This window comes from Balaenoptera physalus, assembly GCF_965194825.1.
Source record: "Balaenoptera physalus genome assembly, chromosome: X".
NCBI classification, from domain to species: Eukaryota; Metazoa; Chordata; class Mammalia; order Artiodactyla; family Balaenopteridae; genus Balaenoptera; species Balaenoptera physalus.
The window spans coordinates 91,734,830-91,759,195 of record NC_138903.1 but is presented as its reverse complement, the minus strand read 5'-3'; the positions used below and the strand labels follow the sequence as shown (position 1 = coordinate 91,759,195).

Sequence of the window (24,366 nt, the reverse complement as noted above, 5' to 3'; positions counted from 1 at the left end):
TCATACTCCTTCAACATATCTGAAATCTGAATTCAGATTTTAAATACATAAAATAGGACACAACGCAGTGTAAAATTAGAGAAATCTAATTTTCTAGAATCAAGCACCATACCTTCTGAAATTTCTATTCTACCTAATTCAGATTTCTCTGATTCTATATTCTTTTTTTTTTTTTTGCAACCTATAACTTTTTGGTTTTTATCCAAACATCTTGACTGAACTGCAGTGCTGCGTGGATGATGGGATCGTCCAGTGACAGCAGCTGTAGCCAGCATGTCCAGAGCAGCAGCCAATGAGGGACTGGCAGCCCTTGAGCCAAAGCAATCAGCCCTAAGTGTGGTGGGGTGACCAGGGCTGAACCAAAAACAGCCATCCTGTGCTACTCAGACCAGAGATCGAGCGGGAAAGAGGTGTGATTGCTTCACTGTTATTTTTCCCTTCAAGTAGCTGCTTTTAACCGTGGTGATTTTAGTACAGGCATCCAGATCTGGTAGTGTCTCTACCTCCTTGCCTGAAAATAAGAGGAGGGTGTTCAGCAATTAAGAGAACTAAGATGACTCTTTTCTTTGTTTTTTTGTTGTTTTTGCTTTATTGGTTGGATATTTTTAATATGGAATTAGACAGAATATTTTTGAAAATTAAAGAGAATTTAATAGAAATAATGCCATAGAAACAAAGATATTGTTTTACAAATATCAGTTTTCAGAGATTATAAATGATTAGTTACCCAAGTAACATACGTAATATAATCATTTAAGTAGTGAGAAATTTGACTTTTGGAACAGAAAATACTAACAACTATGTAGACTAAAGATTGAACAGCAGAAGTTAGATTGTACAGGAAAAAAGACAACAATGACTTTTTTGATCTTTAGTCTCATTACACACTGCATATACATCAGGAAGTGATAAATTAAGTCTGTATTACAGGGTGTGCTTAGGAATCTAAGATAAGGCAAACACACACTTAGGGTTGTCATTTGTACATTTCCAACACCAGGTTTCACAGATAAATCTGAATCCAGCAAACTGAAATTTCCAGAGTGGTCAAAAAATTTAGAAAGAACATGAGATTTGATAATAACTTTCAGTTTACTTGAAATACATAAGAATTGAAGAATCAGAATATATCTAAGACAGAAGGGGTAATATTAGTTGTTCTTGAAATAAAAAATATAGATGTGTACTTGGAATTTTATAGCTTTTTGGACACATATACTATATTATATGTATTATATATATAATATATAATTTACAATCTCATGTATGTTTGGGTTTTATTTTTTTAATTTTCTTAACATCCTTATTGGAGTATAATTGCTTTACAATGGTGTATTAGTTTCTGCTTTATAACAAAGTGAATCAGCTATACATATACCTACATCCCCATACCTCCTTCCTCTTGCGTCTCCCTCCCACCCTCTCTATCCCACCCTTCTAGGTGGTCACAAAGCACCAAGCTGATCTCCCTGTGCTATGTGGCTGCTTCCCACTAGCTATCTATTTTACATTTGGTAGTGTATATATGTCCATGCCACTCTTTCACTTTGTCCCAGCCTACCCTTCCCCCTCCCCGTGTCCTCAAGCCCATTCTCACGTAGGTCTGCGTCTTTATTCCCATCCTGCCCCTAGCTTCTTCATAACCTTTTTTTTTTCTTTTTCTTTTTTTAGATTCCATATATATGTGTTAGCATACGGTATTTGTTTTTCTCTTTCTGACTTACTTCACTCTGTATTACAGACTCTAGGTCCATCCACCTCACTACAAATAACTCAATTTCGTTTCTTTTCATGGCTGAGTAATATTCCATTGTATATATGTGCCACATCTTCTTTATCCATTCATCTGTAAGATGACTCCTTTCTTACTTCAAGTAACTTGAGTGTTAATGCTTACGATAATATTTATTGAATTTAATATCCATTGTGTTTCCTTTTTGGTGCCTTGACTTTTATTCTTTTGTTTTTCCATACGTATGTTGCTAAATTTCAATGTAGTTGCTGATTTTCCAATTCCTTTTCTTTTTAATTGATTTCTAACTTCCTGCATTGTTGGAGAGAGAGAATGCACTCCATGATGCCAGTCCTCTGTAATTTATTAAGGTTTCCGTTAGAACTCAATATTTCATCATATTTTAAACTATTTATTTTGAACTTTTAAAATAAGCAACAAGGATATGCTGGAGAGCACAGGGACATATAACAATTTTTTTGGTAATAACTTTAAACAGAGTATAATACATAAAACTATTGAATCACTGTGTTGTAAACCTGAACTAATGTAATATTGTAACTCAACTATAGTTCAATAAAAATTTTAAGAATAATAAAAAAAAATACTTCTCAGTAACCCTGGATTAGGATGTACAAACTTGTGGAGGATGTCACTCTCAGCCAATAAATGAGAGAAAAACTAGTGAAACTACAGAATTCCAACCTTTTCTTGAACCCAGTTTCAGTGCTTTTCTAGGTCAGTCTTGATAGAGTTCTATAAGGTCTGAATTATTTTCCTATTTCCCATTTTATTCTCATTCTCTCACTTCTGTACTATGGAATTCGCCAGAAGTTTTTTTATGTGTGATATGCAATAAATAAAGTGAAGAAGCATATATGCCCATCCAGTACATCTATTATAATTTTCCACCATATCCCAATTTAAGCATACTTAAAATATATAAATGGGGACAGATATATAGTACAGAAATGGCAAAAGAAAATTTTCACAAACATTTCACTTTTCTAATTCCCTGGTTGTTGAAATTATTTTAAAAATTCCTACAGATGTATCTAATCAGTTCTTTCCCAGCAGAGACTTTTTCCATCTTTAGAACACAAATTTTCATGACCTGCAATTTTACATCCATCGGAGAGCGTCCCGTGAGAGCAGCACAGCTCTTGTCTTCACTGGGGGAGTGGCAGCCTTTGAGCCACAGCCACTGGCTCAAAGTGTGGTCCAGTGAGCACAGCTGAACAGATAATCGCCTTTTTATGATAATCAACCTGGAGATTAAGGGGAAGGGAACTGTGATACTTTGCCTGTTTTGTTGCTGTTCCTTACTTATAGTTAATCATGGGGATTTCAGTACCTGAATCCAGAGCAAGTCATTTCCTCAGACCCGTGCATCAATTTAGAGGAGGATTATCAGCCATATAAGACCTAAGATGTCTCCTTTTACCTCAAGTGGTTTGAATGGTAAGGTTCATGTCAAGGTTCATATCTTTTCCACTGTGTTTTCTTCGTGGCCCATGAAGATTTTTATTTGTGTCATTTTTCTATAAGTGTATTGCCAAATTTCAAAGAAGTTGCTGATTTTCTATTGTTTCTTTTTAAACGGATTTCTAGCTTCCTACATCTGTTGAGAGAGAACATTCTGTGGGATTTAAATCCTTTGCAATATATTCTGATTTGCTTTAAAGCCCAATACTTCATCATGATTGTGAAGTGTTTCATTGAACATTTAAAATAAGTTGTAAATAACCCTTTTGACCAGGATGTAGAAGTTTGTAAAGGATGTCTCTCTCACCCAAAGAATGAGACAAAAGCCATATAAACTATAAAATTCAAAAATTTCTTGGGCTCATTTTGTGGAGAGACCAAAAACAAATTATTCTACCTTGGACAGAACACCACTTGCTGAAGAGGAAAATGGGGGGCAGGACAGGACACTAAAGAGAGTTCAGTGCCTATTGCAAGCATGAAGGGGGCCGATGTTATCTCCAAAGCTCTCCTTGAGCTCAATAGAAATAAGATTTAGGCAAATAAGCCCCCTCATGAAGTTCATTTCTTATTACGATTCTGGAATCTTGGAAATTAAAATAAAAGGATTTGAAAAAAAAAAGAAGAGTTTGCTGAACAACTCACCATTAAAATCTACCACGAAATCGAGTGCATACTTTCCTCAACAGCTAGAAGTTGTTGTACACACTGGAAAAAATTTCAGAAGTCAAAACCCTTTGTGGAGCCAAGTGCCTTTTGAGAGGAACAAGTGTGGAGCAGTTTGAAAAGAGATGACTTCAGAAAAATCACTAGATTTCTATCATATTAATGGTTGCTGCTTCAAAATGATAGTTTTTCTCCGTATGAAACAGAGATGTATTACCAAAGTGATTTTTGCATGCTAGTCTCATAGCTCTGGTCACACATGAAAGGTAATTCTAAGAGATGTAATACACCAGGACACTGCTATCCTGCTTCGGGTGTTTTGCATTTGGAAATGCAGAAATGAAAGAGGAGCATTGTTGAAACACGTTACATGTGCAGCATAATGGGTGTGGAGAGTGAAGACTGGGAGTGCAAGGGTGAGAAAAACATACGAAATCTGGAAAGAAGAGAAGATAATGGGATTTTTGTTATTGTGGTTGTTGAAGATGGGAAGGGGGAATGAGTGATTGTGATTATACACTTCAGTGGGTGCTTGCGGAAAGAAGGGTACCTAGTGCGCAATCATGATCTAATGGTGCGGTTTACTGTAGAGACACACTGAGGGAAAGCCTTCACTGCTTAATCAACAAATTGTAAGCATCAGCCCGTGGAAAATAGTATTGCTAGGATAAAAATATCCCATTCAAACTCTTTTCGCCATTACTCATGTGATGGAATGCATTTAAAGTGTGGATCCAAGCACAGCAAATGAATAACTAAATCAAAAAGTTCAAGGAAAAAAGTCTATTCCAGATTGTAATCTATCCAGAAAAATTTTAACCTTCTAACTGAAGTTTCTACTCTAACTTGTTCAGGTAATCTGTTTCTTTTCTTTTCCAGCCTTTACTCTTCTATTTTTTGAAAACAACCACCTTGGTGATAAAGGCCTCGGATGATGGGAGGTCCAATCAGAGAAGCTCAAGGACCACTCGGCTCTGAATCAGCCAATGAGAGACCAGCAACGGTGAGCCACAGCCATTGGTGCGAAGTTCAAGCCGGTTTTCCAGGCTGAACAAGAGAGTGCCTTCGTGGATGTTCAGCCTCGGTAACAGAGAGGGTATCAGGTGTGATTATTTGCCTGCTCTTTTCTTCTTTGCTTGATTGGTTGTGTGTTTCTAATCGTGGTGATTTAAGATATTATATTAGTTATCTGGGGCTGATGTAAAAAATGCCAGAGATGGTTTACTTGAACAGCAGGTACATAATGTCTCACACTTCTGGAGGCCGGAAGTCCAAATCATGATGTCAGCTGGTTTGGTTGCTTCAGAGTGGTGTGAAGGAAGCCTCTGTTCCAGTCCTCTCTCCTTGGCTTGTGGCGATGGCAGAGACACCCCTATATCTCTTCACAGATTCCCCCCTATGTGAAGGTCTCTGTGTCCATATTTCCCCTATGGATATGGATACAGGTCATCCATTATATGGATACAGGTCATTTTGGATTAGGGACCATCCTAACGAATGCAGTGGAACTTGATTCCTCCAGTAAAGATCCTATCTCTGTATACAATCACATGTCAGGTACTAGGGTTTAGGACATCAGCCTAGGAATTTTAGGGAGAAAGAATTCAACCCACAGAAGACATGAATTTTGAGCTATAGCTGGGCCTATCTCCTGAGTCTTCCATTATATTATAGGAACATTGGTTCTTATCACAGATAAATACTGATTGGATGTTTACTAGGAGGTATAGTTACAGTTTTTCAATTCTTCCAACACATGTAAGCATAGAATACTGATGGAAAGTCTTACTCAAACAAAATTTTTTTGATGAATCAAGGCATCTGCATCCCTGAGCAATCTGGAAAAATTGAATTTTTCATAATAGTGTATCTTTTAGCGATTGCTGCATTGTAAATTACTTCAAAATTAGTGGATTAAAGCAGCAATTATTCATTGTTTCTCATGTATTTTTGGGCGAGCTGAATGCTTGTGCTGAGCTGGCTGGCATTTGTCAGGATTTTTTTGTAGCTCCCTCTATTTTTTCACGGTCACTTCTACACTTGATATCACATTGCTTCAAAATTGATAGCGTATAGGACTGTTCCCTGTGTTCAAAATTGATGTTTGATTATAAGCTATGGCTTGTAGATACTCATATAATAATAATAATGATAATAATGAGAACACTGGTGAGCCCTTAAGGGAAAATAAGGTGACCCCTCTCACGTAATTTCCTCAACTATTTGAACTGTTTTATTTATTTTTAAAAAGTTTCTGACTTTCCCCTCTCTGTGAAGAGATGAGATACTATTTCATTTCAGTCCTTATAAGTGCATTCTGGTTTGCTTTAAACACCAAGGTTTATTCAGTTTTGTTTGATATTCGTTTTATACTTTTAAAACCAGTTGAAAATTTCACTATTGATTAGGATGTCAAAACCTGAAAAGGATGTCACTCTCAGCCAAACAGACAAAATATGGACAACCTACAGAAACCAATACTTTTCTTCAGGCCCTGAGAAAAGAGACAGCACTGTCCTCGTGAGACAAAAGAGAAAGTCTTCTTTAACATTTTCAGACACCCCCCAACTCAGGAGAAAGAATTGGGTGAGGCAGGATACTAGAGAGAGCTTAACAACTCTTGAGTTGTGTGGCTATGAAAGGGGCCATTGCCTGATCGAGGAGGGCTGTAAAAGCCTTTTTTTTTTTTTTTTGGCCATTGTAGAATTCGGATGGGCCATTACCCCTCAAAAACTGTCCTTGGGATCATTAGACTAAGGATTTTAAATAAATCAACCCCCTGCAGAGGAATATTAATCATTTTTGTTCTTGAAGATTATAAGAGTCTTATGAAAATATTTGATGAAAATAATTTGATTTCTGGGACTTCCCTGGTGATCCAGTGGTAAAGAATCTGCCTTCCAATGCAGGGGACACGGGTTCGATCCCTGGTTGGGGAACTAAGATCCCACATGCCGAGGGGCAACTAACCCCGTGCGCCACAACTACTGACTTGAGCGCCTCAACTAGAGAGCCCGCGTACCACAAAGTACAGAGCCCAGACACTCTGGAACCCGCTCGCCACAGCTACAGAGACCACTTGCTTTGGAGCCCACACGCCACAACTAGAGAAGAGAAAACCCCCACACCACAACTAGAGAGAAGCTCACGTGCCCCAGTGAAGAGCCTGTGCATCTCAAGGAAAGATCCCGCATGCCTCAATGAAGATCCCACATGCTGCAACTAAGACTAGATGCAGCCAAAAAAAAGAAAAAATAAATAAATAAACAAAATCATTTAAAAAAAAACGAATTTGATTTCCAAGGAGACCGGGAAAAACTAACACCTAATCACCTGCAATTCGGTGTGTCTGTGTGGTATCTCAGGATCATCTTACACACCTGGAACAAAATTTTCAATGAGAAGGGCTCTTGGTCAAGTCCTGTACATTTTCAAAGAGAGCATCATGGGCCAGTTTGAAAACACAGCACTTTTAGAAAGCCATTTATTTTCTCTCATGTTCATTGTTGCTACTTCGAATTCCCAGTGTTTGCCAATAAGACACAGAAAATCTTTTCCAAACTTATTCTTGCAAACTGGTCTCGTACATAGTGCACTCTGTGAGAAGTCATTTGAAGAAACGTACAACACTAGGATATATTTAATTGTGCTTGGATGTTGCGCATCTGTAAATTCAGAAACCAAGCAGAGCATTACTAAACAATGTTTAAAAGGCACTGCAGTTGGGTCGTGGAGTGAAGACTGGGAGCCCAAGGATGACTGACACGCAGGAAATCTAAGAAAGAGAGGAATAATGGGGTTTGATGTTGAAGAAGATAAGACCAAATGAGTACATGTGATTATTGACTTCAGAAGGTGATTGATTAAGGAGAAAGGGCACCTAGTGTGCAACCATGACCTAATGGTGTGGTTTACCGAAATGATGAACTAAGAGAAAGAGCTTTACTGCTTAAATAACAAATGATGATAAGCATCAAGTCGGAGAAAGTAGTATTACTAGGACAAACATACCCCATTCAACCTTTTTCAACGTTACTTGTGTCATGGAAATCATTTGAAAACAGAATCGAGGACCCAAACACAGCATGGAAATAATTAAAGCGAAATGTTCAAGAAACAGTACCTATCCAAGGTGGAAGAAACTGAAATTACTATTCTGACTGGTTCAGATTAATCTTACTTGGTTTTTTCCCCCAGAGTACCTTCTCCTGTCTTTGAAAAACGGAAACCTTCATGGCTTGCACCTTGGCGTCATGGGGATGCTGGAAGTGTCCAATCAGAGCAGCCCAAGCACCACTCTGGACTGGCTCAGCCAATGAAAAGCCTGCAGCTCTTAAGGTATAGCCATTGATTCTAAGCGTGAAGAGTTGTCCTGGGCTGAAGCAATAGGAGTCTTCCCGGCACGTGCGGCCTTTGAGATTGAGGTGGGAAAGGGATGTGATTCCTTGCCATTTAAAATTATTGAAACAATTCCCCCTGCCCCGACCCTGTTTTCCTCTTCTAGCTAAACGAATGTTTAATTATTTTTTTGTTCTCCTCCAAGCAATCAGCCTGACAAAAATAGAACCCACCAGGTTGTCTTGGCAGGAAGAAGTCACACCCATCTTTCAAGACACGGGCCAATAAAATGGGCTGGTCCTGGTTCCTGATGCATCATCGTCACTCTCATTCTCCTGTCACTCCTGGGCGAGAGAAGAATGAGTGTGGGGTAGAGGAAAGAGTGACCTTGAAAAACTGTTCATTTATTATTTCTCCTTATTACAAGGAAGTTAAAAAACTAGGATCACTGGTGGACATTCGTGGGGCATGAAAGCACCCAAATTCCCTGTTAGCAGGTCATGAATCCAGTCCTTGCCATCTGGGGGCTGTGATATGGCCAGTCCTGCTTCTCATGGACTCTGTTGTTGCATTAGGATTCTTCTGAAATGCTAAGAGCTGTCCATAACGTAACTCTTGTGCTTCCAACATCTTCCTACAGAGGGGCAGTGGAGAATAACGTCAGATCTTGGGTGTTGAAGTTAGCCAAATGCTATTTGACTTTGGGAGGACATGATGCTTATCCAGGTATTTTACATGCACCATTGGGAATTTGGTTTTAAGGAGGAATCATGTGCATAAGTACTGTGCTGCTTACAACAATTGGACTGGCATAGTGAATTGTATTCCTTCTAGGAACTCAGGGACTTTTTCTAGATGGGATATTCCCAGAGAAGTGAAGGGCTGTACACAAGGTCACATGGCTACCGGCTAGATTTGACTGCAGGAACCTGTGTGATCTCTGGAATCTCACTCCGTTGTCCGTATCGCCTTTCATTGCTAGAGCTTATCAGAGGCTCCTAGAAACCATGCGTCTCTGAATTATCCTACTTGACAGGAAATAGTTTAAAACAAGAGGAAATGCAACCTTGATTTTCTTCTCCTACTTCTATCTCCACCTCCAGCATGGGATGGCAGACATGGGGGGTTACTTCTGCTTCCCCTCTCCCTATGTTCTTTCCGTTACCTGAAACCTACCCCATATGACTCTGTGGATATGTGGTACTGTAGGCATGATAGAGAGGTAAGGACTGCAATCGAAGTGTCTGGAGTTTGGGAATCCCTGAAAGAAGAGGACCAAGGTGAATATGGGCAAACTTGGTGGCCTCAAGTCAGGAAAATCAGATATTGGTACCAGATTCTGGGCTGAAATTCCTTTAACCTAGTACTCACTCAAAACATCGTCCTTTCTCTCTATCTGTGCATCTGTGTGTCTGTGTGTCTATGCCCAGGGACCCATGAGTAGAAGAGGGTGTCTACAAAGGTTGGACACTTCATGCTTCTTCGGGGTAAAAGATCTTCCCTGGATCAGAGGGATCCACTACATGGGCCAGGTCACCTTACTAGGGCAAGTCAAGTGGAAAACTATTCCAGAGTTTACTGCTCTGAACCAGGGAACCAAGGACTTTGTTATATGGATATACCCATTGTGAGGCACCAAGTATCATCTCAAGAAATGTGTGTTGCATGGCACTACGTGTCATGTTCAGGAAGGCCCCTTATTCCTTGTCATTCCTAGCACAGATTGGTCCTGTCTGTTTCCCCTTGCTCTTGACTCTGGGAAGGCATGTGATTGCTTTGACCAATGGAACATGGTGGAAGTGATGTTATGGTGATTACAGATGTGATCTTTATGAGGACGGATACATTCCACCTTGTTCCTTGAGAGCTCTGAGCTGCCACGTAGGAAGTCTGTCTATCCTGCTGGAGACACCACATGACGAGACTGTGAGATTCAGTGGAGCAGGACAGGAGCCCTCCTGAGTGCAGTCCTGCAAGCAGCCCTGTCAAGGCAACAGGCATGTGAGTGTAAGTTGTCTCAAACCTTGCAGAGTAGCTTAGAAATTGGCTGAACACGAGTGTGACCCTAGTCTGGTTTATACTTTTCAGGGTCACTTGTACTCCTTATTTGCACACTATTTGGAATAGATTAGTGAAAAACCTCCCATTCCAAACAGATATAAATACCTGAAAAAATTATTATAAACATTATTTTAAGTGCTTGTATGAGCTGAAAAAGAGCCAGAGATTAGTAGGCAACTGAAACTTTTGTACCAATCCCAGACCCTTGAATGAAAACAACCTCAGTGAAAATCTGGCCTTTTAAGTCCGAGGAAAGGGAGATGACAAGGAAATTTGTACCTCTATACCTTGGGTCTCACGAGGGTGAAAAGGCTGCTTTGAGAACTTGAAATCACAGTTTTGAGAATTTGAAATCACATCTCTGACCTCATGTAGCTTTGGAGTTCCAACTGATACTATAAGTACGGTTCAAGGAATTCTGGTGGAAACCCAGACATGGGGCACATGCAAGTCAAATCCTTTCTGGAGGAGCCCACCCTTAACTGAGGCTTTAAGAAGGTTCCCACAGATAAAGCCCTCCCAAACATGCTCATAATTAAAAACACAAACATATGTCCCTCCAAAGGCTTATCATCAGGTGCAAACTGTTGAAAAAGTGTTTAACATGTTTCAGCTAATGAGCGGATATAAACCATCATAAGGAAGAAACAACCAAATATCGCAAAGAATCAAATAAAATTCCTGAAAGTGAAAAATGAAACCACTGAAAGAAAAGGTTATTATAATTTAAAATAACCAATTAGACACACCTGGATAGAGAATTAGCTACTGAAAGACAAATGAAAGAAATTATGGAGAATGCTTTCTGGAAAGATAAAGAGAAGGAAAGGTGAAAGAAAGGTCAAGAAACATAAGGCCCGGACCCGAAACGCCAAAAGTACCTCCGATGGGAGTTTGTGAAGGAGATACTGGGGAAGAATGCTATACTAAGAAGAAATAGCTGGTAATTTTCTAGAATGGATGGTATCCTTGATTCCTTAGATTCTGGACACACACCTGGACACATCATAGCAAAGCTGAGAACAGTGAAAACACTGGTACATAAAACCCACATATCTTAGACTTTACCTCTCCCAGAAAGAGCTTCCTGACTACGCCCTGGCTGGGTTGGATGCCCCTTCTCTGGGCTCCTCAAATAACCTGGACACATCTCTGTCACAGCATTTAATGTATTGTAAATATCTGTCTAAAGTATCTGCTTCCTTCCTCTAGACTCTAACCAGTTTACAGACTGTCAGCTTATGCACTTCTGATTCCCAGCAGCTAGAAGTGCCACATGTACAATAGTAGGTATTCAGTAAATGTTTGTTGAATAAATGAATAAATGAATGCAGGCTGGGTTATCAACGCTAGCATGAAATCTCCTAACCCTTCGTAAGGATAGCATGGCTGTAATACTGTGGTTGGAGAACTGAAAATTACTTGAAAGTGGCAACACCAATTTTTCCTTTTCTTTTTCTTTTTCTTTCTGTTTTAATAAGCAGTTACCAATTTTTATCCTGTTGCCTAGAACTACACATAATACTCGGACATAACGTACAGTTTACGTGGATGATTTCACACAGATTTGACAGTTTTATTGTGTTTCTGACAGTTGGCCTTTCCCCCGTTCTGGGAAGTTGGGAGGGGGCAGATGATAACCGTCTTAATGGATCTTTAAGACCCTATGAGGTAAGTGCTGTTTATACTGCTGATGGACAAAGAATAGACCTATTAGTAGAATGTTGAGTCAACTGCCATGCCTCACACAGTTCAGGACACAGGTGAGCCGGGATTAGACCTCAGCTCTACCGGACACTCGAGGCCAGCTTCTTGCTCCTTGTACCACGACACCTCCCTGAACAGGGCTGGGGGGGAGGATCCTGTGAGGAGAAGCAGGGAGTGTGGTGGGATGCTCCTGTGGCCGGCCAGTACAGGCAGGGGGAGAGCCTGGATGTTCCCTGCTCCCTCACTGAGGCTAATGCCTGGGAGCCAAGGCAGGGGGAGAGCTGGAAACTCTGGAGCTCAGCCAGAGAAAGGCTTTTCCCTCTGGTCTGAGTGAGTGAGGCCTCTGGAAGATCTGGCAGGACCAATGAGACAGCTCATAAACCCCTAAATCACTCACCTGTAGGAGACCCGCCTCTACCGGACCCAGGCAAAGCCTCACTGAGCACAGTCCCACCAGCCTGATTTGCTCAGGCCCAGGGCCAGTGGTTTGGGCACTGTGTTTTGCCGAGGACCACCAGCCTTCTAGCCTGTGAGGTCATTATCATGGGTTCCCAGGCCAGTGTCAAGCCATAGGAGCTTTGGAGTCTGCCGAATTAAATGTCAAATACCCTCTGCTCTCCCCATCGCCATACCTGAGGCAAGAGCGTAGCACAGTTTATCCCCACACGTAATCATACATTGCAGGCTTGATATTCTGTCCTGATTTTCACCAAGGACGTGAAATGCCCCACCTTGACTCCAAGGGAATTCAAACCTTTCTGGGTTAACAATCCTCTTCAAAGGAGGTTTGTTTAACCCATGCTTATTCCACAATTCACCTTGAGAATGGCCAGTGGGTGGGTTCTCCACAGCTGATTTTTGGAATCTTGGAGCCACCATGGAATTCCCTGGGACAATTTCCCTGGGGTTCAGCTTGACTCATCACCCCCCTCTTTTTTCCTGTCCAAGTGGCACTGTATCCCCTTAACTAAGCTTGGGGACCCACTGAATCCAAATACCTAGAGGTTTTTGTCAAGCAGGCCTCCCTCTACAAAGTCCAAGGAACGGTACAGGCACTCCTACTCTGGGTTCTACTTCTGTCCATCCTCCCACCCACCCATTCAGGGCTATTCATTGCACACTTAATCTAGCGTAGAAGTCAAACTCAGATCTGATTCTTAGCTAGGCCGCTTACTTAGTTGTGGGAGCTTGGGTGGTAGTTAACCCAACCTCTCTGAGCCTCACACTTCTTGACAGGGAGAATTATTACACTTACCTGTCCAAGAGGAAAATATAAGGGCAAAGGGTAAGTACTAGACATATGTGTATAACATATGCAGCCGAGTGCCTGCCACATAGAATCATATAGTGCTCAATTAAAAAAAAAATGTTTACTATGGTGATTTCTATAGAGCTGGCTACTGAAAGGTGAGGAGGGATAAAATGTGGCCCCCAACCTCTGTGACATTACAATTGAATGGAGAGCTAGCACAAGCATACTCCTGAATGGTTGGCAGTAGAAGGCTGCATCTGATCCCAACCATGATGCATGCATCATGGAGGTTCAGAGAATAGGAAGAGAAAGAGGCAGGGAACTCACGGTAGGCCTATACCAGGCACTGCACCTGTCATGCTACGTCTATTCTTTCATTCAGTCCTAATCACAGCCCTTCTGCAAGGGCGTTGTAAATAGTACACCCATTTTAAAGTTGAAGGTCCTGAGGCTCAAAGAGAGAGAAGTCACTGTAGGCTGGGATGGTCAAGTCATCGTCACAGAGAAGGTAGGATTTGAGCCAAGGCAGGGAATGTGAATAGGATTAGGAAAGGGAGAGGGTGAGGGGCCGAGGCTTCATGGGAGTGAGGAGGAACAGCTGGCCCACAAAGCACGGAGTCGGCAATTCCCAAAGCCAGCGAAGTAACGAGGCACTTTCCACCTGCTCCCTAGCAACTTCCCATCACAACTCAGAGCTGCGTTATCTCTGCAACTTCACTAACGTGAGGCTCCAGAGGGAAAAGTCATCCACCCTTATCTCACTGTCAGCCCTAAGCAAACAGATGGGGCCAAGGCAGCCAGGAGAGCGTGTCCATACAGCTGTCTGGCACCAAGTCTCACTCTCACCCCTCCGATTGCCTGAGGGCTTGAATCTCAGGCCTGAGGATAAGTATAACCTCCATTCGCTGGGCACTCCATCGGCATTGTCTCACTGAGTCCTCACAACAGTCTTGTAGACCCTATTCAACAGAGGAGGAAACTGAGGTCCAGAGAGGCCAAGTCACTTACCCAAAGCACCACATCTAGTAAGAGGGACAGCTGGAGTTTCAACCCAGGTCTAATCTGACTCCAAAACCTGTGTCCTTAATCACTCTTGCTGTGGAGCCTGGTGCTACTAGCTCACAGCAGTTCCAGGACCCAAACAGACACCGTCACCATGTTGTGTGTCTTTTCCTTGTTAATGCAGCTTCGCAACTCTATTTGTCTCCAAAAAACAAAGGCACCAGAATTCTGAGGAGAACAAATCAAGAAAAGGTGATGCATTCTCATTTTCCCACTCACCTTTGTGCTCTCCAAATCCCCAAGCCCCAAGAGATATTCTTACTCTTTCCCCAGTTCTTTTCCCTTAAAGGGTGTCCACACACCCTGATTTTCCCTGTTGTCCCAGCACAATTAGTGGGCCTTTTATTCTCAAAAGTGTCTGCATTAATTGGACAAGAAATTACAAGGTCACCATCCCTATGAAGAGGCGAAGCAGCCTCACACATCATGTCCTTTTGCAACCCTGACACACTTGCCAGGCAATGATCTGCAGCTCCCCTGAGTGAGTGTGGAGACTGACCTGGGGGGAGTAGCCAGCCTCTCCATGAGGATGGAATAAGGAATAAACAAATTATAAATGTGCTTTTTGAGGGCTTTCTGAGTACATTCCAGCTTGTTGGTCCTAGAATGGTCAAGAAACAGGGGTAGAAGAATGCCTGGAATGCAGAAATTGCCCTAGTTGGGGGCCAGTGGGGTTGAGCACAGTGGCCCTCTCAGCACAGCTGTGTGGCAAATATGTGGAGCATAGAGAGTTGAGGACTCAAACAAAATCACGTGAAGGAAAGACTAATTAAGGGGTCAAGCCCACTCTCCTAGCCCACTCTGCTTTGCCTTAAAGCAGAGTCCGGCTAAGCCCTGGGTGTGGGCGGCTACAGGGAAATTGAAGCCCCCAGGACACAATAGGACTTTGGGGACCGTTGAAGAAGCACATGGCCAAGGGTGCAGAAGTCATGAGAAATCAGAGCTCTGACATGCTGGTGACCGTGCTCGTGAGTCTGCATGGGAAAGGACCTATTTCCTTCCCAGAATGCTAACGTGATTTAATAGTGGAAAATTTATTAACGTGATTTAAAAGGGAAAATTTATTAATGTGATTTATATGAATAAGCAGAAAGATAAAAGACATGTTAATCTCAAAAGTTGCTAAATTGGCTTGAATGTTTGAAACCTGCTAGATACCTAACATGCTCAGAAACCAAAGAAGGATGTTACTGTGAGAACATGGACCTCAAATGAAAACCCAATATGATGTTTGCTGATGAAAGGCTACTGTCATTCCTATTGAGAGTTAGTAAGGTGACAAGATAATTTCCTGACAGCATTATGATTTGGAAGTTTTGATGAACATTAGGCATTGAAATTTTAAAACTCTGGATGATACTGCTGTACTAGGTGGCAGAATGAGACTAAAAAAAGTAAATGAAGTTATTAGGAAAATAATTTTGACAATAAAGACCCCTAAAAAGGCTGACCTAGAGAGATAACTAATAGAAATGACCATTTAGAAGAGTGGTGAAATACAATATGGTTAAGTAAAATCCATGATCTTCCTTGGAAAAAACTGCACTAGAGACATATATTCATGCAGATTTGATAATGGCCCCGCACAGTCCACCGCTTAGCCCATTGTGCCCCGCAGGCAGTCGCTTGCCGAGCCCGCGGCCGGGACCCTGGCGTGCAGCGCGGGCCTCGGCGGGGCCCAACGCCCCGGTCTGGAAGGATGCGGCCCTGGGCGGCCCGGGAGCTGAGCAGGGCCCCCGCGCCGACCCCCGCGGGCCCCGGCCTCCGGAGCCGCAGCTGCCGCCCGGCCCCCGAGAGACATGACTTGCAAGCCGCGTTCCGACTGGATTCCCTACAGTGTCTTAGATGATGAGGGCAGCAACCTGAGGTAGCAGAAGCTTGACCGGCAGCGGGCCCAATTTTAAAGAAAAGGAAGACAAACAAAAAAACAGCAATATGGCAAGAAGTTAATGACGAGTATTTCAAGTAAGATTTTTTTATAAACTCATTTGTAAAAAGAACTCTTTGGAAATTTGGTGTAGTAAGCTATTTTCACTGGTTGTATCATTCCATTCCATTTTCTAGTAATAAAAATTAGCTTTTTCCCCTTCATGATTGAAACCATTTTCTTAGTGGTAGGATTAGCTGTCCCTTAAAAGTCCAAGAGGAAACACTATTGGAAGCCTAGTCATTTGGGGAGGAAACCGCACTGATGACCCACATTTCTTCAGTTCTTCTAAAGTCCCTTTTTGGTTCAATTTCTGTAACTTATTTCTCCATGAATACATTTAAATACGCTTTTGATTGTATTATCTTAGGCTCTTGAAAGTAATTTGATCTTAATTTTTAAGTATTTCCAATTGATTCCTTTTCTCTCCTCTGGTGGTTTCTTAAAGAATAGGGACATTGTTGAGTGTTTTTTTTTTTCCCCCCAACCAACCTCTCTTATATTTATCCTCCATGCGAGGTATTTTAGGAAACCAAATCATGCTAAATAAAAGAAATTTAAATTTGTTAACGATGAATTATTTTTAATCATTTTATGAGTAACCATTTTTCATTTGTGTTCTCGGTGTGAGGACTGTGATATTGCCATTTCTTCCACCTGTATATAGCAGTATCATCCAGAGATTCTTATGTGGGATATAGTAGCCGATAAAATGCAGTAACAGATATAAAAACCACACCTACCCGTTTATTCTCCTTCAACATATCTCAAATCCTAATTCAGTTAAATACATAAAATCGGACCCCAGAGCAGTGTAAACTGAGAGAAAACTAATTTTCTAGAGTCAAGCACCATAACTTGTGAAATTTCTTTGTACCTAATTCATATTTCTCCGAACCTTTTTTTTTTATTTTTACTTTTTGCAGTCTTTCCCTTTTCGGTTTTCATCCAAAAATCTTGACTGAACTGCAGTTGTGCACGGATGAAGGGATCATCCACTGACAGCAGGTGTAACCAGCATCTCCAGAGCAGCAGCCCACGAGGGACTGGCATCCCGCGAGCCAAAGCGGTTGGCCAAGAGTGTGGTGGGGCGTCCAGAGCTGAACTAGTAACAGCCTTCCTGTGATACTCAGCCCGGAGATCAAGTTGGAAAGAGGTGTGATAGCTCACTTGTTGTTTTTCCCTTCATGTAGTTTTAGATTCTACATATAGATGATATCATATTATATTTGTCTTTGTGGTATGATAATCTCTAGGTCTATCCATATTGTTGCAAAAGGCATTATTTCATTCTTTTTATGGCTGAGTCATATTCCATTGTATATATGTACCACATCTTCTTTATCCATTCGTCTGTTGATGGACATTTAGGTTGATTCCATGTCTTGGCCACTGTAAATAGTGCTGCTATGAACATTGGTGTGCATGTATCTTTTTGAATTAGAGTTTTCTCTGGATATATGCTCAGGTGTGGGTTTGCTGGATCATATGATAGATCTATTTTTAGTTTTTTAGGAATCTCCATACTGTTCTCCACAATGTATGTACAAACTTACATTCCCACCAACAGTGCAGGAGGGTTCCGTTTTCTCCTTTTAAAATTTCTTTTTTTTTTTGGCCACGCCACGTGGCCTGTGGGATCTTAGTTCCCCTACCAGGCATTGAACCCACATCCTCAGCAGTGAAAGCACAGAGTCCTAATCACTGGACTGCCAGGGAATTTCCAGGTTCCCTCTTCTCCACAACCTCTCCAGCATTTATTGTGTGTAGACTTTTTGATGATGGCCATTCTCACCCGTGTGAGGTGGTACCTCATTGTAGTTTTGATTTGCATTTTCTAATAATTAGCAGTGTTGAGCGTCTTTTCATGTGCCTATTGACCATCTGTATTTCTTCTTTGGAGAAATGTCTATTTAAGTCTTCTGCCCATTGTTTGATTTGTGTTTTTGGTGGTGGTGTTGATTTGTATGAGCTGTTTGTATATTTTGGAAATTAAGCCCTTGTAGGTCATTTGCAAAAATTTCTCCCATTCCATAAGTTGTCTTTTCATGTTGTTTATGGTTTCCTTTGCTGTGCAAAAGCTTGTAGGTTTCATTAGGTCCCATTTGTTTATTTTTTATTTAATTTCTATTGCCTAGGGAGACTGACCTAAGAAAACATTTGTATGATTTATGTCAGAGAACGTTTTGCCTATGATCTCTTGTAGAAATTTTATGGTGTCATGTCTTCTGTTTAAGTCTTTAAGCCATTTTGAGTTTATTTTTCTGTATGGTGTGAGCGTGTGTTCTAACTTCATTGATTTGCATGCAGCTGTCCAACTTTCCCAGCACCACTTGCAGAAGAGCCTGTCTTTTTCCCATTGTATACTTTTGCCTCGTTTGTTGAAGTTTAATTGACTGTAGGTGTGTGGGTTTATTTCTGGGCTCTCTATTCTCTTCCATTGATCCATATATGTTTTTTTCTGCCAAAACCATGCCATTTTGATTACTGTAGCTTTGTAGTATTGTCTGAGGTCTGGGAGGGTTGTGCCACCTGCTTTGTTCTTTTTCTTCAGGATTTCTTTGGCAGTTCTGGGTCTTTTATGGTTCCATATACATTTTAGGTTTATTTGTTCTAGTACTGTGAAATATGTCATGGGTAATTTGATTGGGATCGCATTAAATCTGTAGATTGCTTTGGGTAGTATGGCCATTTTTACAATATTGATTCTTCCACTCCAAGAGCATGGGATATCTTTTCATATTTTTAATTATTTTCAATTTCCTTTATTAATGTTTTATAGTTCTCAGTGTATAAGTCTTTCACCTCCTTGCTCAGGTTTATTCCTGAATATTTTATTTTTGGGGGTGCAATTTTAAAAGGTATTTTTTTTTTACATTCCCTTTCTGATATTTCATTGTTAGTGTAAAGAAATGCAGTCAATTTCTGTATGTTAATCTTGCATCCTGCTACCTTGCTGACTTCGTTTATCAGCTCTAGTAGTTTTTGTGTGGAGTCTTTAGGGTTTTCTCTATATAGTATCATGTCGTCTGCATATAATGACAATTTTACTTCTTCACTTCCAATTTGGATACTTTTTATTTCTTTTTCTTCTCTGATTGCTGTGGCTAGGACTTCCAATACTATGCTGAATAGAAGAGGTGAGAGTGGGCATCCTTGCCTTGTTCCAGATTTTAGCTGGAAGGCTTTCAGCTTTTCACTGTTGAGTGTTATATTGGCTGTGGGTTTGTCATAAACGAATGGCTTTTATTATGTTGAGATATGATCCCTTTATACCCACTTTGGTAAGAGTTTTTTTCATGAATGGATGTTGAATTTTTCAAATGCTTTTTCTGCATCTATTTAGATGATCATGTGGTATTTGTCTTTTCTTTTGTTGATGTGGTGTATCACATTGATTGATTTGTGTATGTTGAACCATCCTTGTGAACTTGGGATGAATCCCACTAGGTTGTGGTGTATGATCTTTTGTGTGTGTGTTGTTGGATTCAGTTTGTTAATATTTTGTTGATAATATTTTCATCTATATTCATCAAAGATATTGACCTGTAATTTTCTTTTTTGGTGATGTCTTTGTCTGGTTTTGGTATCAGGGTGATGGCGGCTTCATAGAATGTCTTTGGGAATGTTCCCTTCTCTTCAGTCTTTTGGAAGAGTTTGGGAAGGATTGGTAAAAGTTCTTTGTATGTTTGGTAGAATTCACCTGCGAAGCCATCTGTTCCTGGACTTTTATTTGTAGGGAGTTTTGGGTTTGTTTTCGTTTTTGTTTTTTTTTTTTTACAGATTCTATTCCACTTCTAGTGATCAGTCTGTTCAAATTATCTGTTTCTTAGTAATTCAGTTTTGGTGGGCTGTATGTTTCTAGAAACTTGTCCATTTCTTCTAGGTTGTCAGATTTGTTGGCATATAATTGTTCATAGTATTCCCTTATGTTTTTTGTATTTCTGCGGTATCAGTTGTTATGTCTCCTTTTTCATTTCTTATTTTGTTTGTTTGGGTTCTCTCTCTTTTCTTCTTGGTGAGCCGGGCCAGAGGTTTGTCAATTTTGTTTACCTTTTCCAAGAACGAGCTCTTGGTTTTATTGGGTTTTTTCCTATTTTTTTAATACCTGTTTTATTTATTTCCTCTGTGATCTTTATTATTTCCTTCCTTCTGCTGACTTTAGGTTTTATTTATTCTTCTTTTTCTAATTTTTTAAAGTGGTTAGTTAAGTTGTCTATTTGAGATTTTTCTTGTTTTCTGAGGAAGGCCTGTATCGCTATGAAATTCCCTCTCAGACCTGCTTTTGCTGCATCCCATAGATTTTGTATGGTTGTGTTTTCATTGTCATTTGTCTCAAGGTATTTTTTAATTCCTTTAATTCCTTCTTTGATTTCCTTGTTGACCCACAGTTTTTTAGTAGCATGTTGTTTAGGCTCCATGTAGTCGTTTTTTTCCTCATTTCTTTTCCTGTGTTTGATTTCTAGTTTCCTGTCCTTGTGGTCAGAGAAGATGCTTGAAATAATTTCTATACTCTTAAATTTTTGAGGTTTTGTTTTGTGCCCTAGCATGTGGTCAGTCCTAGAGAATGTTCCATGTGCACTTGACAAGAATGTTCATTCTGGTTTTTTTAATGTAATGTCCTGAAAATATCAATTAAGTTTAACTGTTCTATTGTATCATTTAGGATCTCTCTTGCCTTATGGATTTTCTGTATAGAAGATATCTCCATTGCTGTGAGAAGGGTGTTAAATTCTCCTTCTCTTATTGTATTCCTGTTGATTTCTCCCTTTATGTCTGTTAGTAGTTGTTTTCTGTATTCAGGTGTTCCTATATTCGGTGCATATATGTTGACGAGTGTAAAATCCTCCTCATGTATTGATCCTTTCACCATTATATAGTGTCCCTCTTTATCTTTCTTTATGGCCTTTGTTTTAAAGTCTATTTTGTCTGACATGACTATGCAACCCCCACTTTCTTGTCATTTCCATTTGCATGAAATATCTTTCTCGATCCCCTCACTTTCAATCTATGTGTGTCCTTTACCCTGAAGTGGGTCTCTTGTAGGCACTATATTATAGGCTCTTGTTTGTTTTGTTTTTTTTTAATCCAATCTGCCACTCTATGTCTTTTTTTTTCACACACACACACTATATTTTATTTTTACAAGAGATAAATAGACTGACACCAGGCATTGTACATGGATGACCACAACAAAAGCAACAATGATTGCAATTACCAAACATGAAACACACTTATACTATGTCATAATATTGACATTCAGTCCAGTAATCCTCCACTGTAACAGCTCCTTTACTTTGCAGTGAAAATTGATTTGTATATTCTTTGCCTCTGAGTCCTTGTGGGATTTTTTTTTTTAATTCAGACAGAAAGTCACAAAAATTATATTCATCCTCATCAGTTCACTCAGTCCCATGTAATTAATTTTTTGTTATCTTGATCTTTTGTTAGCACTTTTATGAGTTCATCAGTTTTTCATTAGAGTTCTGAAAATGCTTATTCATTCGGTTCAGCAGTACAGTCAGTTACCAGAAACCAGTACTTGTCAGAGACTTTTCCATGAATTTCTTAAAGATGAAAGCCTTTTATACGAACATATTTGCAAAAGCATCAGAGTACACCCAGAACTGTCTGTAAATGACAAAAGACTTAAAAATGACCACAGTTAAAGATTTGATGAAAGTTCATAATAATGCAGTTGACAAGAAAATTAGTTATTTCTCAGATATACATTTTAAGGTAATAACTAGGATTATGACTTATTATACCAGAACATATAAGATTTTTAGAAATTTCATGTAATGTCTGAAACATTTATATTAACATATTTCCATACAAATAACCCAATGAAAGTTTAGTATTAGTTGTTTTGTTTGTTTGTTTTTTTATACTGCAGGTTCTTATTAGGCATCAATTTTATACACATCAGTGTATACATGTCAATCCCAATCGCCCAATTCAGCACACCACCATCCCCACCCCACCGCAGTTTTCCCCCCTTGGTGTCCATATGTCCGTTCTCTACATCTGTGTCTCAACTTCTGCCCTGCAAACCGGCTCATCTGTACCATTTTTCTAGGTTCCACATACATGCGTTAATATACGATATTTGTTTTTCTCTTTCTGACTTACTTCATTCTGTATGACAGTCTCTAGATCCATCCACGTCTCAACAAATGACTCAATTTCGTTCCTTTTTATGGCTGAGTAATATTCCATTGTATATATGTACCACATCTTCTTTATCCATTCGTCTGTCGATGGGCATTTAGGTTGCTTCCATGACCTGGCTATTGTAAATAGTGCTGCAATGAACATTCGGGTGCATGTGTCTTTTTGAATTACGGTTTTCTCTGGGTATATGCCCAGTAGTGGGATTGCTGGGTCATATGGTAATTCTATTTTTAGTTTTTTAAGGAACCTCCTTATTGTTCTCCATAGTGGCTGTATCAATTTACATTCCCACCAACAGTGCAAGAGGGTTCCCTTTTCTGCACACCCTCTCCAGCATTTGTTGTTTGTAGATTTTCTGATGATGCCCATTCTAACTGGTGTGAGGTGATACCTCATTGTAGTTTTGATTTGCATTTCTCTAATAATTAGTGATGTTGAGCATCTTTTCATGTGCTTCGTGGCCGTCTGTATGTCTTGTTTGGAGAAATGTCTATGTAGGTCTTCTGCCCATTTTTGGATTGGGTTGTTTGTTTCTTTAATATTGAGCTGCATGAGCTGTTTATATATTTTGGAGATTAATCCTTTGTCCGTTGATTCGTTTGCAAATATTTTCTCCCATTCTGAGGGTTGTCTTTTCGTCTTGTTTATGGTTTCCTTTGCTGTGCAAAAGCTTTGAAGTTTCAATAGGTCCCATTTGTTTATTTTTGTTTTTATTTCCATTACTCTAGGAGGTGGATCAAAAAAGATCTTGCTGTGATTTATGTCAAAAAGTGTTCTTCCTATGTTTTCCTCTAAGAGTTTTATAGTGTCCGGTCTTACATTTAGGTCTTGAATCCATTTTGAGGTTACTTTTGTGTATGGTGTTAGGGAGTGTTCTAATTTCATTCTTTTACATGTAGCTGTCCAGTTTTCCCAGCACCACTTATTGAAGAGACTGTCTTTTCTCCATTGTATATCTTTGCCTCCTTTGTCATAGATTAGTTGACCATAGGTGTGTGGGTTTACCTCTGGGCTTTCTATCTTGTTCCATTGATCTATGTTTCTGTTTTTGTGCCAGTACCAAATTGTCTTGATTACTGTAGTTTTGTAGTATAGTCTGAAGTCAGGGAGTCTGATTCCTCCAGCTCCGTTTTTTTCCCTCAAGACTGCTTTGGCTATTCGGGGTCTTTTGTGTCTCCATACAAATTTTAAGATGATTTGTTCTAGTTCCGTAAAAAATGCCATTGGTAATTTGATAGGGATTGTGTTGAATCTGTAGATTGCTTTGGGTAGTATAGTCATTATCACAATATTGATTCTTCCAATCCAATAACATGGTATATCTCTCCATCTGTTGGTATCATCTTTAATTTCTTTCATAAGTGTCTTATAGTTTTCTGCATACAGGTCTTTTGTCTCCCTAGGTACGTTTACTCCTAGGTATTTTATTCTTTTTATTGCAATGGTAAATGGGAGTGTTTCCATAATCTCACTTTCAGATTTTTCATCATTAGTGTATAGGAATGCAAGAGATTTCTGTGCATTAATTTTGTATCCTGCAACTTTACCAAATTCATTGATTAGCTCTAGTAGTTTTCTGGTGGCATTTTTAGGATTCTCTATGTATAGTATCATGTCATCTGCAAACAGAGACAGCTTTACTTCTTCTTTTCCAATTTGTATTCCTTTTATTTCTTTTTCTTCTCTGATTGCCATGGCTAGGACTTCCAAAACTATGTTGAATAATAGTGGAGAGAGTGGACATCCTTGTCTCATTCCTGATCTTAGAGGAAATGCTTTCAGTTTTTCACCATTGAGAATGATGTTTGCTGTGGGTTTGTTGTATATGGCCTTTATTATGTTGAGGTAGGTTCCCTCTATGCCCACTTTCTGGAGAGTTTTTATCATAAATGGGTGTTGAATTTTGTCAAAAGCTTTTTCTGCATCTATTGAGATGATCATATGGTTTTTGTTTTTTTTTTT

The 24,366-nt window shown here is 39.9% G+C and overlaps 1 protein-coding gene across 1 annotated transcript in view; it reads left to right on the top strand.

Annotated features, from left to right (window-relative positions):
- Nucleotides 1–12,265: 12,265 nt before the first annotated feature.
- LOC309652176 (nuclear RNA export factor 3-like) overlaps nucleotides 12,266–24,366 on the top strand; it is a gene marked incomplete at its 3' end in the record, with an annotated part of 158,908 nt that continues 146,807 nt past the window's right edge. The window contains exons 1-2 of the mRNA XM_082445689.1: nucleotides 12,266–16,268; nucleotides 17,157–17,386. The remainder of the gene's footprint in view (nucleotides 16,269–17,156; nucleotides 17,387–24,366) is intronic.